The following is a 17949-nucleotide window of genomic DNA, read 5'->3' on the forward strand; positions in this document are numbered from 1 at the left end:
TCCTGCCCTGCATACAAATTTCTCAAGAGGCAGATCAGGTGGTCTGGTATTCCCATCTCTTTCAGAATTTTCCAGTTTATTGTGATCCACACAGTCAAAGGCTTTGGCATAGTCAATAAAGCAGAAATAGATGTTTTTCTGGAACTCTCTTGCTTTTTCCATGATCCAGCAGATGTTGGCAATTTGATCTCTGGTTCCTCTGCCTTCACAGACTGCATAACCACATCCAAACCCAGTATGGGTCTAAAACAAGGGACCACTCCCTTAAAAGGAATCATAAACGTTTTTCAATTTAATTAAAGTATACTTATACAGTAACTCTCTAAGAATCACACAAAAAAATTATGTTCCTCAAATTATACCCAACCCATCAGTTAATACAGGGTAGAAACATTAAAAGTAAGCAAATCTCCACAGAAAATTTTCTACACTTCTCCAATGAGTCAGTTGGTTCATGACATTTATCAACATTCACTGTATATAAAATGCCATTTTGATGCTGCAGAATTCCAAAGAGCCACACCAGTCTTATATTCATACTGATTAATTAGGAGTGATAAGTAGCTTGATAAAAAGACATAAATACATGTGGAAAAGAAAAGACATGTAAGTTAAAAGTATAACAGTAAGAGATGAATAAAAAGAAAGGAAAAACAGTATGTACAAGTGAAACAACTGAAGAATAGAAGAATATTCCCTAAATACAAAAAAAAACTTTCTATTTTTCTTTAAATACATGTAAATACATGTCTAACATAATATCATTATTTACTAAAGATAGGTCTTGCTAATCCACAGAAGTTTTCTGAGTAGTAGATCTTTAGACGACAGCTTTCATCTAAACCATAAGGTTTGGGAATGAAAGAAATAACTTCTAACACTGGCTTTTAACCCCTGTGGGAGTGGAAAGAAGGCAGGGCTGGGCTCTGAGACGCCTGTCATCTACTGAAAACCACAGGCCTTTCCCTCAAACTAACACACACACAACTAACGCTTCTCATATAATTTGAGGGGTTTCCACAACAACCAGAACAACTACAGGTCAAGAAGCTCTGGCCTAAAAATAATCTTCTTATTTTACGAATGGTGGACTACAATGGACAAAAGCAGAGTGAGTAAAAGCCTAAGGATGGACCGCAGTGAAGTTGCTCCCATCCTCCCCTCTCTCCTTCTCTCTTCTAAACACCTGAAAGGCTTTTAAAATGGGATCCCTTCAAGACTTCCCTGGTGGCCCACTAGTTGAGAATCCACCCGCCAATGCAGGGGACACGGGCTCGATCCCTGGTCCAGGAAGCTCCCATATGCCGCAGGCAAACTAAGCCCGAGCGCCACAACTGCTGAAGCCCACACTTCAAAACCTTTACAGAGACTTTTGAATTTTTTTAAAATGTGGCTCCTGAAAGACTGTGTACATTCTTCTTTAGTAGATTCAAGCTTATCTATACTACAGACCCAATCAAAGTTCTTCGGCACGCCTGGAGTATTTTGAAATTTATTTAGGAAAGAATAAACATATCCCAGTATATGGAATAAGTCCTTTTAACCACCGGATAAAGTCTCTGAAACCTCTACTTCAGACAACATGTGCGCTACTCCCCCCAATTTGTTTTTTTTTGCTCCCAACTCATAACACGCACTAATGTATAAACTTAATGACTTCACTTCACTTAATGACATCCATGATATAATTACTTACACAAATTTGTTCCTAAGTGAATAAGCCCTCTACAGATTATCCATAATGCTGTTGCCTTAACTTCAACTCACTAGACCAACCCACAACAAGAGAGAAGACGACAGAATGAGCAAATCCATATGGTTTCCTTCACAGCATAGAGGGCATCTGATGATACGGTAATTAATTGTAAATATTTTAATACTAGCAAACTGGGAGTAGAACCAAGAAGCTTTCAGCCTCTAAACTGACATGACAGTTCTGAAGCCAAGCGAAAAAAAAGTCATCAATATTTCCAGTCATGACATTCCAAGAACAGACATTTTAGTTACTGGCTTTGTTTTATACATAAAGAACTGGACACCTCAGGCCGCAGAATTACTCCATCCTGCAAAAGCAGCTTCAACAGTAGAAAAGGACTTAGTGGCCAGGGAGCCATCTAAATGCAGCAGGGCAGAGAGGGAAAATGAAGCAAAAGCTCTAAGCAGAGCTTTAGGAAGGAAAAAAAGTAATAGAAATTCAGCTGGGACAGAAGGATCTTCACGAAAGAGCACATGAGTCACAGACAAGACACATCAGAGGACCAGCTAATCGTCGCAACTTGCACACGTGCTGGGTGACGACGAATGCTGGATGATGAGGTACACTCAGTTGAAACCAACAAGCCCCTAGACTACATGCCATACAGGTACTTATATGCACACTAATATGACAGATAGCCTATTAAAAATAACAAATAAAGTATGAATAATATAATGCCACAGCCCCAAATGGCACATTTGCTTACAAACTTATCTTTCTGTCTCCCAAAATCTTCTAGAGCATAAACACTGAACAGAGTCAATATTAATTAATGTATATCTATTTCACTTGCATCAGCTGAAAATTAAAAGGAGATTCTAAAGAATAATATAATAAGCCATGAAGACTCATCTAATAATCACAAAAACCCGGTGAGGTCAGATAGAATTATTGGTGCTTTAAAGGAAAAAGCCTTGTACAAAAATAATTTAGCTGAAACTCAGCAAGTCTTCACACCATTAGAACAAAATATACATATTTCAATACTGATAAACCCTAAATCACTCTCTTGTATGTACCTCTACTGTTATAATATGTATTCAATGTTTTAGAACACTTTAAAATTAGAAATACTTTATACCTTTCCCAATTCTCTTATCTTTGATATTTTTATATTTACTTTTTTTTTTCTTTTTGCTGAGGACCTTATCAAGTGAGAATTTCTTGAACTTGGTTTAGAAGACTTTAACCTATAGGACTGTGTTAAATGTTAAAAGACTTTGATGTTCTTTAACCAATTATTTCTACTAAAATGTTACTGGTCCCAATTGTTTCTTTTAGACACCCACATATTACTAAACAGGTAAACAGACAAGACAGGACAGGCAGATAAGCATGTATATCTACACCTCAGTGGATATGTGGGATCGTGGAAGGCGGGTTTAACTAGGACACTATGGTAGTCACAAAAGAATTAATTAGATGCTATCTAAGGTCTTTTCAATCTCTATCATTCCCTGATTCCATTAAACTGTAGTTAACTCTAGGTATCTCTGGTTCCAAGGCCTACAGCTAATTATAAGAGCCTATTTAGTAACAGACAAGCAAGGTGAACAGTCTATTTATGCAGCTAAATATCTTATAAGAGAAAACTACTTTTCTGTTCATCAGTAAATACAGAAAGCAACCTAGACCAGTCCCTGGCCACTTTATTTTTCTCAGTTTGTTTGGTAAGAAGATAGGTAACACAGGCCAGGCCTATACACATGTTATTGAACAGCAGGAGCTAAGAGCTTTGGTAATACACATTAACCTTTTATTGAATATACGATTTTATTTATCATTTATCGTTACACATGTCAGTTAAGGCATAAGAGATAATGGTACTATTTCCTATAGAAGTTCCTATAGATGTCACTCCTTACACTATGCAGGGTCCATAAATTACGTAAAGTTCATAAATATGATTTCAACCTATAGAATTTACATGCTGTATTCAAAAACATTATCCCTGTTTAAGAGAACTGTCACTATTAATCAGAATTCAGCATTAAAAAAAAAAAACTTAAAAAAAATTACCAAGTCTAATTAGACCACAAAGTATCAACAGAACTGTACAATGTCACTCTGCCCTCTCTGTTCTGAGCCTGGCCTCAAAACACTGACAATATTCTTAAAGGGAAAATAAGAAAGTTACCACTTAAAAATAATTCTTATGCTTCTGATCAACCTGGCACTGTAAACTCATACCTAAGATACAAAATCTGCTCAAAACTCAATTATACATAAAATATAAGCTAAGGAATTAAAAAGAAATAGTTAGCTCAAAATTGACAACATCATTTCTGTGGACAAGAAATGCAAACAAGTCGAGCCAGAGTGTGTGTCCAGGGAGCTTTGGGTGGACAAGCAGGCAAAGGCAGGCAGGATTTGGCCCATATAGAGCTAGAGACTTAGCACGCTCCACTGGACAGGTGAGATGACAGAAATCCTTTAGGCTGCAAGCACAGGACCAAACCAAGCTCCAGACCCACACTGGTAGGCTACTGGCCTCATCAAATCCTTATCCTCCATTTATGCCCCAGTGGAGCGACTTGGTCAACGACTTATCTTAAATACCATTGGGTTCACCAATGAAAAATTACCTCTAACATCTTCTATTCTAATTAATGCACCCACTGCTGCATATTGAGAGAGCACTATCTGACGCACTGGTTGCCTCTGGAGTATAGAGTCTTGATTAGGGTCTTTCAAATGTTAACTAACTACCCCCAGAGTGTGCATTCCTGATTAAGGTGCTTCAAAACTGTTAACTAAGCACCCCTAAGGTGCAGATTAAATTACTTTAAAGAAAACTACAGACAATATAACACCCCACTCCTGAAAGGAGGCTGCCAAAAGCTGATGACAGCTGCTGCTACTAGGGGCAATCATTTCCAAGGAGCCAGGAGATTTTACAGCCTCAGCATACGGATAGTTTCAATTCAGAGGTGAAGATGGAACCCCACACTGCATTCAGTTCTGAAAACACAATGAATATACATTGATCCTTCCACAGTGAAAGTGGGCTGAGGGGAAAATGATGGTATGTTTGGAGAGAACATAGAATGGAGTACTCTATTTGGATAAAAAACAAAACTAACATCTGTTGAATCAATTTCATTGATGATATAATGCACTCAGTTTAGTTCAGTCACTCCGTCATGTCTGACTCTTTGCAACCCCATGGACTGCAGCACGCCAGGCCTCCCTGTCCATCACCAACTGCCGGAGTTTATTCAAACTCATGTCCATCAAGTCGGTGATGCCATCCAACCATCTCATCCTCTGTCATCCCCTTCTCCCCCTACCTGGAATCTTTCCCAGCATCAGGGTCGTTTCAAATGAGCCAGTTCTTCCCATCAGGTGGCCAAAGTATTAGAGTTTCAGCTTCAGCATCAGTCCTTCCAATGAATATTCAGGACTGATTTCCTTTAAGATGGACTGGTTGGATCTCCTTGCAGTCCAAGGGACTCTCAGGAGTCTTCTCCAACACCACAGTTCAAAAGCATCTGTTCTTCAGTGCTCAGCTTTCTTTATAGTCCAATTCTCACATCCATACATAACTACTAAAAAAACCATAGCTTTGACTATGGATCTTTGTGGGCAAAGTCATGTCTCTGCTTTTAATATGCTGTCTAAGTTGGTTATAACTTTTCTTGCAAGTAGCAAGTGTCTTTTAATTTCATGGCTGCAATCACTTTTGGACTTTCTGCAGTAATTTTGGAGCCCCAGAAAAATAAAGTCTCTCACTGTTTCCCCATCAATTTGACGCGAAGTGATGGGACCAGATGCCATGATCTTAGTTTTCTGAATGAGCTTTAAGCCAACTTTTTCACTCTCCTCTTTCACTTTCATCAAGAGGCTCTTTAGTTCTTCACTTTCTGCCATAAGGGTGGTGTCATCTGCATATCTGAGGTTACTGATATTTCTCCCAGCAATCTTGATTCCAACTTGTGCTTCCTCCAGCCCAGCATTTCTCATGATGTACTCTGCATATAAGTTAAATAAGCAGGGTGACAATATACAGCCTTGAGGTACTCCTTCCCCTATTTGGAACCAGTCTATTGTTTCATGTCCAGTTCTAACTGTTGCTTCCTGACCTCCATACAGATTTCTCAGGAGGCAGGTCAGGTGGTCTGGTATTCCCATCTCTTTAAGAATTTTCCAGTTTGTTGATCCACACAGTCAAAGGCTTTGGCATAGTCAATAAAGCAGAAGTAAGTGCACATTATATTACCTAGAGCAAAAAGGATGCCCCTTTGTAGGGCAAAGAGTAGCAATCAATGAAGAAGAGGCTACTAGAAATATAACAGGGATACAGGATAAGAGACAAGGAACAGATGAATAAATTGATTGTTTATATTAATACTCACTAAACTTCATTAGGCAACAGTCTGTTGTTAATGTATGATTTTGTAAGTTCAACTGCCCATAGAGATAGAATGATATAGTAGAAAGAACAAAAGCTTGGCATCACTTTAGATTAAATTATCATGTCTAGTTGCGTGTTCTCTCAATTTCTTCAAATGTGAAGAGGAGATAACATTATCAAGAGAACTGTGCCTATTAAATGAGATAATATGAACATCAAGGCGAACACCAAACATTTTTTTTTTTAATGCATTTTTAAAACCTCCAGTTTTACTAACACTTCAGGGTTCCTTTAGACAAGGATGGTGGCTTAGATCCCCTTTTCTCAACATTTCCTCCAGAAGCAAAACAGAACAATAAACAAAATTCATAAAAACCATGCTTTCAGGATAACTCGAAAGACAGAAATTGCCCCAAATCCAAAATAACTAGAAATAAAAATAAGAAGAAAAAAAAATCACCTAATGCCAGGAAGTGTTATATCATGCTCCTCTCCCACCACTTCTTTGCCACAAGGCTTTGTTACAAGCAAAAGTATACTATGAAAAACTATAATAAAGAAACTTAAAGAGTTAATGATGAACCTAAATGCCGAGCCTCCTTCCTCATGACCTTTGTCACGAGTGGAATGCCTCACAGTCCCTTGCCCAGTGATATCCTCTCTGGCAGCGAGGGCAAAGGGACCTAGGATTAATGGGCACCTAAAGATTTAGAATCAAAGGTTTAGAAAGACAAAGTCAACCCTAAGTTTCAAGACTAAAAAGGTATACAAGCAGATCACAGCTTGAACTATAGGGACTTAAAAGCAGACATAATTTGAAAGAGCAGTGTTTGAAACACATAGCCTCTGAGAGAGAAATGAGACAAAAAGAGATAAAAGCCCTTTGGCTATGGGATGATGAAGGGAGAAAAAAGCAAAAGGCAAACACGATTCAGAGAGCAAACAAGCTTACCCCACCGCCAAAATAAAAAGTCCACTGAAGACGAGAGTGAAAAGTTGGCTTAAAACTCAACATTCAGAAAACGAAGATAATGGCATCTGGTCCCATCACCTCATGGCAAATACATGGGGAAACAATCAAAACAGTGAGAGACTTTATGTTTGGGGGGCTCCAAATCACTGCAGATGGTGACTGCAGCCATGAAATTAAAAGACACTTACTCCTTGGAAGAAAAGCTATGACCAACCTAAGCAGAATATTAAAAAGCAGAGACATTACTTTACCAACAAAGGTCTGTCTAGTCAAAGCTATGGTTTTTCCAGTAGTCATGTATGGATATGAGAGTTGGACTATAAAGAAAGCTGAGCGCCGAAGTATTGATGCTTTTGAACTGTGGTGTTAGAGAAGACTCTTGAGAGTCCCTTGGACTGCAAGGAGATCCAACCAGTCAACTTTAAAGGAAATCAGTCCTGAATATTCACCAGAAGCACTGATGCTGAAGCTGAAACTCTAGTACTTTGGCCACCTGATGCAAAGAACCGACTCATTGGAAAAAACCCTGATGCTGGGAAAGATTGAAGGTGGGAGGAGAAGGGGATGACAGAGGATGAGATGGTTGGATGGCATCACTGACACAATGGACATGAGTTGGTGATGGACAGGGAAGCCTGGCATGCTGCTGCAGTCCATGGGGTCGCAAAGAGTCGGACACGACTGAGTGAGTGAACTGAACTGAAATAAAAGTATCTGCAGTTTGCTGTAATGACAGAAGAGGGAGCCAATGAGCTAGGAATCCTACAAACACACCCCCAGTATCATTTAAAAAAAAATGAATACAAAAAATAATGAACACATTCTTATGAGAGTATTACAAAAAAAATCCAACATACATTTAGAAGAAAATTTCATCCAATAAAACAGCATGAAGCACAAGAAATCTGAGTGATAACACTCTAGGTGGAATTAATATACTCACTCAAACAAGAATTTTGGGATATGAAAAACCACTTTGAGTCAAAAATCGAAAAATTATGACAGACACGGACAATCAAAAGCAAAGTGTGAAAGGAAAACTTACAAAACCCAGGAAAGAGAGGGAAGAAAAAAGACAATATTATCTCATACCTCAAGAATACAATACAAAATAAGCAAGACAGAAAAAACTGAAAACATTTATCCGATAAAGGATATTGAGCAAATGCCGGGAACCAAAGTGGAGGATAAAAAGGAGAATAAAAAAAAGTAGTAGTAGAAATGAAAAGATGAAAGAGAGAGTAGTAGAAACGGAAAACAGGCAAATAAAAATAGAGTGATAAAGAGGAAAAGTAAACAGAACATTTAAAATTGTAAACCAAGAAAACTTACAAAAGAAAAAAAAACTGAATGCACAAAATGAAACAGCAGCCCATTGGGTATCTTGGAAAATTAATACTAAAGAAATCAAGACTCCAAGGCACATCCTACTAAATCTTTTCAGTTCCTAAGATTAAAAAGAAATCTGTAAGACCTAAGAATCAAGGAACTTTAACAAGGGGAAAAAAAAAAACCTAAGGAATCTGAAATTTCAAAAAGCACTAAAAAGAAAAAAATGAAATAGTATTTTGTAAAAATAATAATAATAAAGCGTAACCTAAGGAACCTTTATCCCCAAGTCGCCCTTTAAGTATCAAGGCTTTAGGAAAAAGAAATTAAAAGTTTTCAAATAAAGAAACTCTGCATCCATGACTCCTCAAGGAATTTTTTAGATAATGAACTTCATTCAACCAAGAAATGACTAGGACACTTGAACAAAATGTCTAATTCATGAACATTCAGAATATTTAAATGTAGGTTTAAAAACAAAAGTTGTGGAAAACAACTACATGAAAGTAGCATGCTGTAAAAAAGTAAACATATACAACTAAAAAAATGGCAGAAGAAAAAGAGGAAAGTAGAGTAAGTTTATCGTTTATTATGGAGGCAAAGGATGGAAACTAAAGTATACCAATAAAAATGGAGAAATCCAACAGTAAAGGTTTAACCAAAGCAAAAAAAACGCAGCTAAGAGCATTTTCTTAAAAGTATACATTAAAAGACAATCAATGGCGGGGGGGGACTTCCTAGACAAAAAAATTCTGTATAAGTAAAATAAAAGAACACGTATCTTAGAAAGAAACATAGCATACAGAATACACATATTTACAAAATACTATGATACAGTTGTGACTGAAGACATCAGTCATATCAATATATATCGATGGATTCAACTCATCTATTAAAAAAAAGGTTTTAATTCAGCTTACAAAGCAAGGCCAAACTATATATGCTATACACATACTAAAGCCAATTTATTTAGAAAGGCTAAAAATATAGAATGAACAGTTCAGTTCAGTCGTTCAGTTGTGTCCGACTCTACGACCCCATGGACCGCAGTACGCCAGGCCTCCCTGTCCATCATCAACTCCAAGAGTTCACTCAAACTCATGTCCCTCAAGTCAGTGATGCCATCCAACCACCTCATCCTGTCGTCCCCTTCTCCCCCAACCTTGAATCTTTCCCAGCATCAAGGTTGTTTCAAATGAGCCAGTTCTTCCCATCAGATAGCCAAAGTATTGGAGTTTCAATTCAGCATCAGTCCTTCCAATGAATATTCAGGACTGAATTCCTTTGGGGTGGACTGATTGGATCTCCTTGCAGGCCAAGGGACTCTCAAGAGTCTTCTCCAACACCACAGTTCAAAAGCATCAATTCTTCAGAGCTCAGCTTTCTTTATAGTCCAACTCTCACATCCATACGTGACTACTGGCAAAACCATAGCCTTGACTAAATGGACCTTTGTTAGCAAAGTAATGTCTCTGCTTTTAATATGCTGTCTAGGTTGGTCATAACTTTTCTTCCAAGGAGCAAGTGTCTTTTAATTTCATGGCTGCAGTCACCATCTGCAGTGATTTTGGAGCCCAAAAAAATGAAGTCTGACACTGTTTCCATTGCCTCCCCATCTATTTGCCATGTAGTGATGGAATCAGATGCCATGATCTTAGTTTCCCGAATGTTGAGCTTTAAGCCAACATTTTCACTCTGCTCTTTCACTTTTATCAAGAGGCTCTTTAGTTCCTTTTCACTTTCTGCCATAAGGGTGGTGTCATCTGCGTATCTGAGGTTATTGAGATTTCTCCCAGCAGTCTTGATTCCAGCTTGTGCTCAATCCAGTCCAGCGTTTCTCACGATGTACTCTGCATATAAGTTAAATAAGCAGGGTGACAATATACAGCGTTGAGGTACTCCTTCCCCTATTTGGAACCAGTCTGTTGTTCCACGTTCAGTTCTAATTGTTGCTTCTTGACTTGTATTCAGATTTTTCAGGAGGCAGGTCAGGTGGTCTGGTATTCCCATCTCTTTAACAATTCTCTTTAAGAATTTTCCACATTTGAATGAAATTTCCACAGTCAATAAGCATTAATCACATCAATGAAGGGCATTTTTTCATGCCAAAAAGCACAATTCACAAATGAAACAACACACGACTATTCACATACCAAAAAACAGCAATCACCATTTTTAAACAAAAACTACAGGTGAGTCAAAGAGACACAGAAGAAAAACACTAAAAATAAAAATGGAGATAGACAAACAACATAATGAGAATTTCACAAATATACATCAAACTCCTCATCTAATAGAGAAAATGCATCTTCCTCTCAAGTACCCCTGGAATATTAAAAAAAAGAAAAAACATAATATATTAAGTCACAAAGAAAATGTAAGTTCTATAAAGTAAAAATATTACAAGCAACATTCTCAATTCAACACAACAAAGCTAGAAAATATTAAAAAAAACACACACACACAAAAGACCCTTTCATCTTTAAAATTCTTTTACTAAAAACACTTGGATCAAAGGAGAAATAAAAACTGAAATAAGACAATCTTTGTAAATGATATGTATCTATGGCATACATTTAAAGTAGTAATGAGAGAAAATTTTCTATCACTAAATACTTTAATCAGTAAAAAATGAAAGAATTAAAATGCATGATTTCAGTTTCTAGTGCAGGAAAAGAATAAACCAAGTGAAAGGATGAAGAAGGAAAGAATAAAAACATAAAGGAATGAGGTAGAGAACAAAAAAACGGACCTAATCAATACATCAAAATTCTTGTTATTTCTTGGGAGAAAAAACGAACACCAAAGACAAACCATTAGCTACTTTGATCAAGAAGAAAAGGGAAACAGCATAATTAGATGACATAAAGGAAACAAAAGAATTTTAAAACAGTAAGAAAATACTTTATAGACATCTATATAAATGAGTTCAGTTTAGTCACTCAGTTGTGTCCAACTCTTTGCAACCCCATGGACTGCAGCACACCAGGCTTCTCTGTCCATCACCAACTCCTGGAGCTTGCTCAAACTCATCTCCATCATGTCGGTGATGCCATTATTCTATATACATTACTCTATATAAATAAAATTGAATAAATGAAATCAATAATTGCCTAGGGAGATACAGATTATTAAAACTGACTCCAATAGAAACAAAGTTTAAACAGAACAATTTGCACTGATGAAACAAAATTACTGAACAAAAAGTAAATGTATTAAAACATACCATATCCAAAAGGTTTCATAGAGAAATTCCTAAATCTTCAAACACCAGATACTCCCAGAGCTCCATAGACTTTTCAGAGCATTGAAAAATGAAAGAGAATGTCCTAATTCCTTTTATGCAGCAAATTATCACATTAAAACCAAAATCTAGTACGATTTGGACCACAGGACACTATTACTCATGAACATGATGTGAAAATCCTAAATAAAATATTAGCAGACAGAATTCAAGACTACATTGAGAAAATAATACAGTATGATCAAGAGCAATTTATCCTAGTAATGAAAAATTGGTTCAATATTAAGAAATCCATTAATGGATATTAATAGATTAAAAATAAAATTTTAAAATGGATAAAGACAAACAAGTTGGCACTCCAAATCCATGAGTTTCACATCCAAATTCAGCCAACCATGGATAGAAAATAAATTCCAGAAAATTCCCAAAAGCAAAACTTGAACTTAGATGCATGCTGTCAACTATTTACATAGCACTTACACTATACATAGTATAAACATAACACATACGCACTGGGGAGCCAAAAGATACCTGTGACTGTCTTTACTATAGTGGTCTGGAACCAAACCCACAATATCTCTGAGGTATACCTGTATTTATATCCTGTATCTTTTTCCTGTTTGATTTCATACTTTTACTATGTACATATAAGGGTATACATGTTGTACATATGTAAATGTAGATTACACGTATTGGGTTTCCCAGGTAACTTAGTGGTAAAGAATCTGCCTACCAATGCAGAAGATGCAGGAGATGTGGGTTCTACCCCTGGTCAGGAAAATCTCCTAGAGAAGGAAATGGCAACATACCCCAGTATTCTTGCTAAAAAAATTCCACGGACAATGCAGCATGGCAGGCTACACTGAGGTCATAAAGAGTCAGACACAATTTAGCGACTGAGATGGCATTGTTTCTATATATTGATTTGTATGTCTGTTTCTGTCACAGTGCCACACTGTTTTGATTACTGTAGCTTTGCAGTATTGCCTAAAGGCTAGGAAGATTATGCCTCCTGTTTTGTCCTTTCTTCTCAGGATTACTTTGGCAATTTTCAGTCCAGTTCAGTTCAGTTGCTCAGTAATGTCCGACTGAGTCTTTGCAACTTGGGGTCTATATATTTATATACATGTATATGTTATATATGGGACTTCCCTGGTGGCTCAGAGGTTAAAGCGTCTGCCTGGAATGCAGGAGACCCAGGTTCGATCCCTGGGTTGGGAAGATCCCCTGGAGAAGGAAATGGCAACCCACTCCAGTACTCTTGCCTGGAGAATCCCATGGAGGAAGGAGCCTGGTGGGCTACAGTCCAAGGGGTCGCAAAGAGTCAGACACGACTGAGCGACTTCACTCACTCACTCATGTTATATATAGTATTTACATACATTATTTAATACAGTTTATATATTAAAAATTAATATATTTTTAATAAACTTTGGTCTTGTTTCATTTTTCTATTTAGAAACATTTGAACTATTAGTTCTATTCTGTCTCCTTTGTATATATTCCTCAACTCTACTTCTGATCAATCATAGAAATCAAAGATACTTATTAAGAGCAAATGCACAGATACCTCAGAAACAGTTATATTTAAAAATACCAAGGGAGATCATATCATAAGGACAGAAGTAAAACAAAAGATGTCAAGATTTGTCAATCGGATCTACACTATTCTAAAAGTGACATTTGATTTCCAAAAAGAGGAGCTTCATCTCCTTTTATATCAGGATTCATAGCTCCCAACCCACATAGGGAATTTTTAAAATATCGAACCCCAAATTCTTGAGACAAATATCAAGTCTCAGAACAAGATTTGATGAAATAAAACACACATCAAGAAAACAGCAGCAAAAGAAGAAAAAATAATTTCATTTGTGCTCTCTTTACGTTTTATTGCTTAACCTATGCTGATACCAGAAAGAAAAGGAGAGAAAAGTCCAGTTTCATTATAGCTATATTCACAGCAATCCCAGCAGGAGTGTGAATAAAATGAATAAAGAAGCCACAAATGAAATGCCTGTGTACCTTGCGAATAATTGCTCAGTCAGAACGTTCCAAAGGCAATTTGCCAAATAAAAAGACATACTGAGAATCCAAAAGCTTAAACCAACGTTTTACTATAATTATTGGCTTTTCTCCATACTTTGTCCATGCTTCTACCTAAGCTATAGTTGAATGACTACATCTATATTAGACATTAGTTTCCCTGTACATTATAAAATACTGTGACTGATGAGAATAATCGGGAAAAAAATGCTTGCAAAATACATCCTTTACGTATTTAGAGTGAGGACAGCAAGAGGCCAGTCTCCAGCAAATACTTTTTTGGTTGAACCTGGACCAATCACTCAGCATCCCTGAATTCACTTCCATATTCGTAAAATGACACTTGATTTTTCGTGTTATTTTAAAAATAACACTTGATTAACTAGAGAGTATAAGCAGTTTTTCATATATTGACTAATATAGCTGTCTCTTTAAGCAAACTGCCTGCTCATATTTTTGCTTATTTTTCTACTTGCTTATCTTATCAATTTATAGGGATTCTTTATATATTCTTGACATTTTAACATCCGTCAGATAAACGCCCATCTTTCCATGTGTATAGACTCTTCTGTGAATTGCCCATTTGCCCGGTTCTTTACTATGCCATTGCTTTTCTTCATGATTACACATGAAAATTAAGTCAATGCTAATCATTTTTCTCTTTACATGTTGCTTGCTTCTGCCAATCTTTGCCTGGAATTTGCATCTTATAATTAAAGATTTTATTTTTAATTAGATGATACACAGACATAGATAATTCCATACAATTTTATGATAACTTAAATATCTGGCAATACACTTAAGAGTACTGGAATGGGGTGCCATTGCCTTCTGTGTTAAATATGACATAAATACAATAATCATAATGACAGTAACACTACCTGCCCCAACTACCTCTTAGGACTGCTGCATCAGTTGAATGATGTATAGTTTCTTACTAACAGTAACATGTAAACTATGATAGAATACCTCTCACATAAAAGTCACTCACAACTCTATCTCTAAATAAGACATTTGAAAAATGACTCATTCACAAGCCAACAAAATTCTCATTTAATTAATAATAATCTGAAAGTTCTCAGAAATCACCTGCAAGTTTAATTTATGGCACCCCAATGGGAGATGAAATTCTACCCAGGGATTCCCTATTGCAACTTCCTCTATAGAAATGTCAGCTCTAATGGATTACACCCTCAATCCTACTATTTCACAAGATGAGAAAGGAGCTTTAAGAGCCTATGTTAAATTCCCTGCTGAAAAAGACTATTACTTTCTAGGCTGACTTGCAGAGCACTTCACAAATAGACTCTCAGGACTTTGTCCATTATTTAGAATAAGACAAAGTTTCTGTCCTTTATTATAGTATATTTCATCAGCCCCACACTTTCACATGTACTTATTAGAAACATTTTATGTAGTTCTCTACATAATTCACATCACATTTTTCTCATTTATATAATCCCCTTTAATAATGTGACCCAGATTAATATCGTCCTAAAAACGAGAACTGCAAAGACTTCACACATCATTTCAAGAAAGTCAAATTTTTATACATTGGCTCCTAAAAATAACTTGGGTCAGAAAGTAAGTACTTGCAGATTGTGACAAGTAGAATGGGCCCTGAAAGATTGTTGTTGTTTAGTCACTAAGTCATGTCTGACACTTTTGCAACCCCACGGACTGTAGCCCACCAGGCTCCTCTGTCCATTGGATTTCCCAGATAAGAATACTGGCTCTAGAGGGTTGTCATTTCCTTCTTCAGGGAATCTTCCTGATTCAGGGATCGGAGCCCCATCTCCTGCATTGGCAGGCGGATTCTGTACCACTGAGCCACTACCAGGGAAGCCCATGAAAGATATTCATGAACTAATCCCCAGAATCTGTGAGTATGTTACTTTACATGACAAAGGAGACTCTACACGTGATTAAGGTTAAGGATATTGAGACAAAAAAAAGAGCCTGGATTATCCAGGTGGGAATCAATTTAATCACATAGTCCCTCAGGAGAGGAAGAAGGAAGCAGAAGAGTGGGTCAGAGAGGTATAAGGTGAGAAGAATGTGACCCACTGTCCCTGGCTGTGAAGATGGAGAAAGGGAGCCTGCCACAAGTCAAGGAAAGCAAGAGCCTCTAAGAGCATGTAAAGGCAAGGAAATGGAAATGGATTCTCCTACAGAACTTCTGGTAGGGACACAGCCCTGTCCCTAACCTTCCTTTTAGCCCAATGAGACCCATACTGGACTTTAACTACAAAACTGTAGGATGATACATGTTTCCTGTGGTAATCCGTTGCAGCAGTGACAGAAACCTAGTATCTAGTTTATCTGCAGGAAAACTGTGCATGTTTTGGAACCCAGCTCCTGATGTGAGATCACAGGCGCCACTGTGTGTCAGCTGCGTCAACTCACATCTACCATTAACCATCCTCAGTCTCGCTTTTCTCACCTGTAAAATGGGGCTAACAGTGCCTCTCTCCTAGAATCATCAAAGGACTTCATGAGTTAATTCATGTAAAGCACTTATTTCTACTGTTTCACAGATAGAATGCATACTAAGCACTTGTTAACTACTGTTACTATTGACTTTAATCAATAACTACCTTTTTCAGTCACCCCCCAGAAAAATCAAGAGATCAGTCTTCCGAACAGAAAAGGAAATGAGCCCTTCTAAGAAGAAAGTTTTGTGGCCAGATCTACAAGCATCTTCATAACAGTCCCAAGCTCCACTAATCTATCACGCAGTTCTTCCAGAGTCATTCCCAAAAACGAAGGGACAGATGGCTGAAGTCAAAGTGTCACTATGAGCTCTACTCGGTGATGAAGGCTAACTGCAGGGCCTGACAGAAAAAGTGCACAGAGAGGAAAAGCTGTCTCATTAAAAGTAATAGATGTTGCAGAATTAGCTTCCACTGAAATCTGCCATCACTGGCCTTTTCTCAGCTTGTTTGGTATTTATGTTTTTCATTTTCAAAACGCCTGCCCCATCATCTCTTCATGAACAATTAAAATTTTTATTTCACTTGGCCATTGACTCAGCAGTATTTACCTAAATAGATATAACCAAGCTAAGCGGCAATTCACATTATAAAGACACAAAGATCTAACAACTGGTAATTTCCACAAAAGGCAGGGGTAAAATATAAATCAAGAGTGTTTATATAAATGTTTATATAAATATAAATGTGTTTTCTGTATCATAATTCCACACTCCACAACAGCTCAAAGCAGTGTCAAAACTCACAGAACAGCGATACAGCAAAGAAAGGAGGAGAAAACAAAACCTTTTACTCCAGGAAGAAGTTTGAATACACAGCTTTGTAAACTGTCATCTATGTGTTTGGTTTTAAAAAAATGAGTAAAACTTACTATAAAACAATTTCTTACAGCAGAAATTAGGGCAACAATATAAATCAACTATAACTCAATAAAAATCTAAAATCAACCCACCTTAAAAAAGCAATTCTTATACTTTTCCTACAGTAAAAGCAATAAACTTCAAAATTCCAAGCTTAAATAATCCTAAAATTTAATTAAATTATATCTTATAAAGTAATTAAATACGCTTCAGCAACAGTATATTGTTAGGCTCTCAAAATGAACACTTTCAGTTAGTTGCACAAAATGCGTTGACTGAACTCAAATTATTTTTCCACCTTTTCATCATTTCAAGCTCTATAGGACTACAGAACTAGTAAGAAGTATGTTTTATCTGAAAAGTCAATAATAATAATATTGTTATTTCTTTAAAAGACATTATTATTTCTTTAATAGCATTTGTGAGGAGGTCATACCAAGGCAACTGTGGAAGAGCCCACAAAAAAAAAAAAAAAAAATCCAGTCACCATCTGCCCAGCCCAAGGCTGCAGGCAGGGCAGGTGTCTGCAGCAGCCCAGAAGCTCTGAGCCCAACTGAGATGAATTGAACCCTATGATGGGGCAGGTCTGAGCCACTCCAGAAGAATTCCCTTAAACTTTGCTTCCATAATCAAAAATACAACTTCCCTCCAGAACTTTAAATATTGGCAAAAATGGCTCTCCTTTGTCTCATTCAGTATCATATTAGGTAGGTCAAGAAGAAACAAGATTCAGTTCAGTTCAGTTGCTCAGTCGTGTCCGATTCTTTGCGACCCCATGAATTGCAGCACGCCAGGCCTCCCTGTCCATCACCAACTCCCAGAGTTCACTCAGACTCACGTCCATCGAGTCAGTGATGCCATCCAGCCATCTCATCTTCTGTGGTCCCCTTCTCCTCCT

The 17949-nt window shown here is 37.1% G+C and overlaps 1 protein-coding gene and 1 non-coding gene across 2 annotated transcripts in view; one reads left to right on the top strand and one right to left on the bottom strand.

The window, feature by feature from the left end:
• Window positions 1-17949, bottom strand: part of LOC104982306 (exocyst complex component 4-like) — a 245211-nt gene that overhangs the window by 159742 nt on the left and 67520 nt on the right. The window lies entirely within an intron of this gene.
• TRNAS-GGA lies at window positions 12806-12877 on the top strand. Its single transcript has one exon. It is a non-coding gene; the product is annotated as a tRNA-Ser (tRNA).

This window comes from Bison bison, unplaced genomic scaffold (assembly GCF_000754665.1).
Source record: "Bison bison bison isolate TAMUID 2011002044 unplaced genomic scaffold, Bison_UMD1.0 scf7180017864530, whole genome shotgun sequence".
NCBI classification, from domain to species: Eukaryota; Metazoa; Chordata; class Mammalia; order Artiodactyla; family Bovidae; genus Bison; species Bison bison.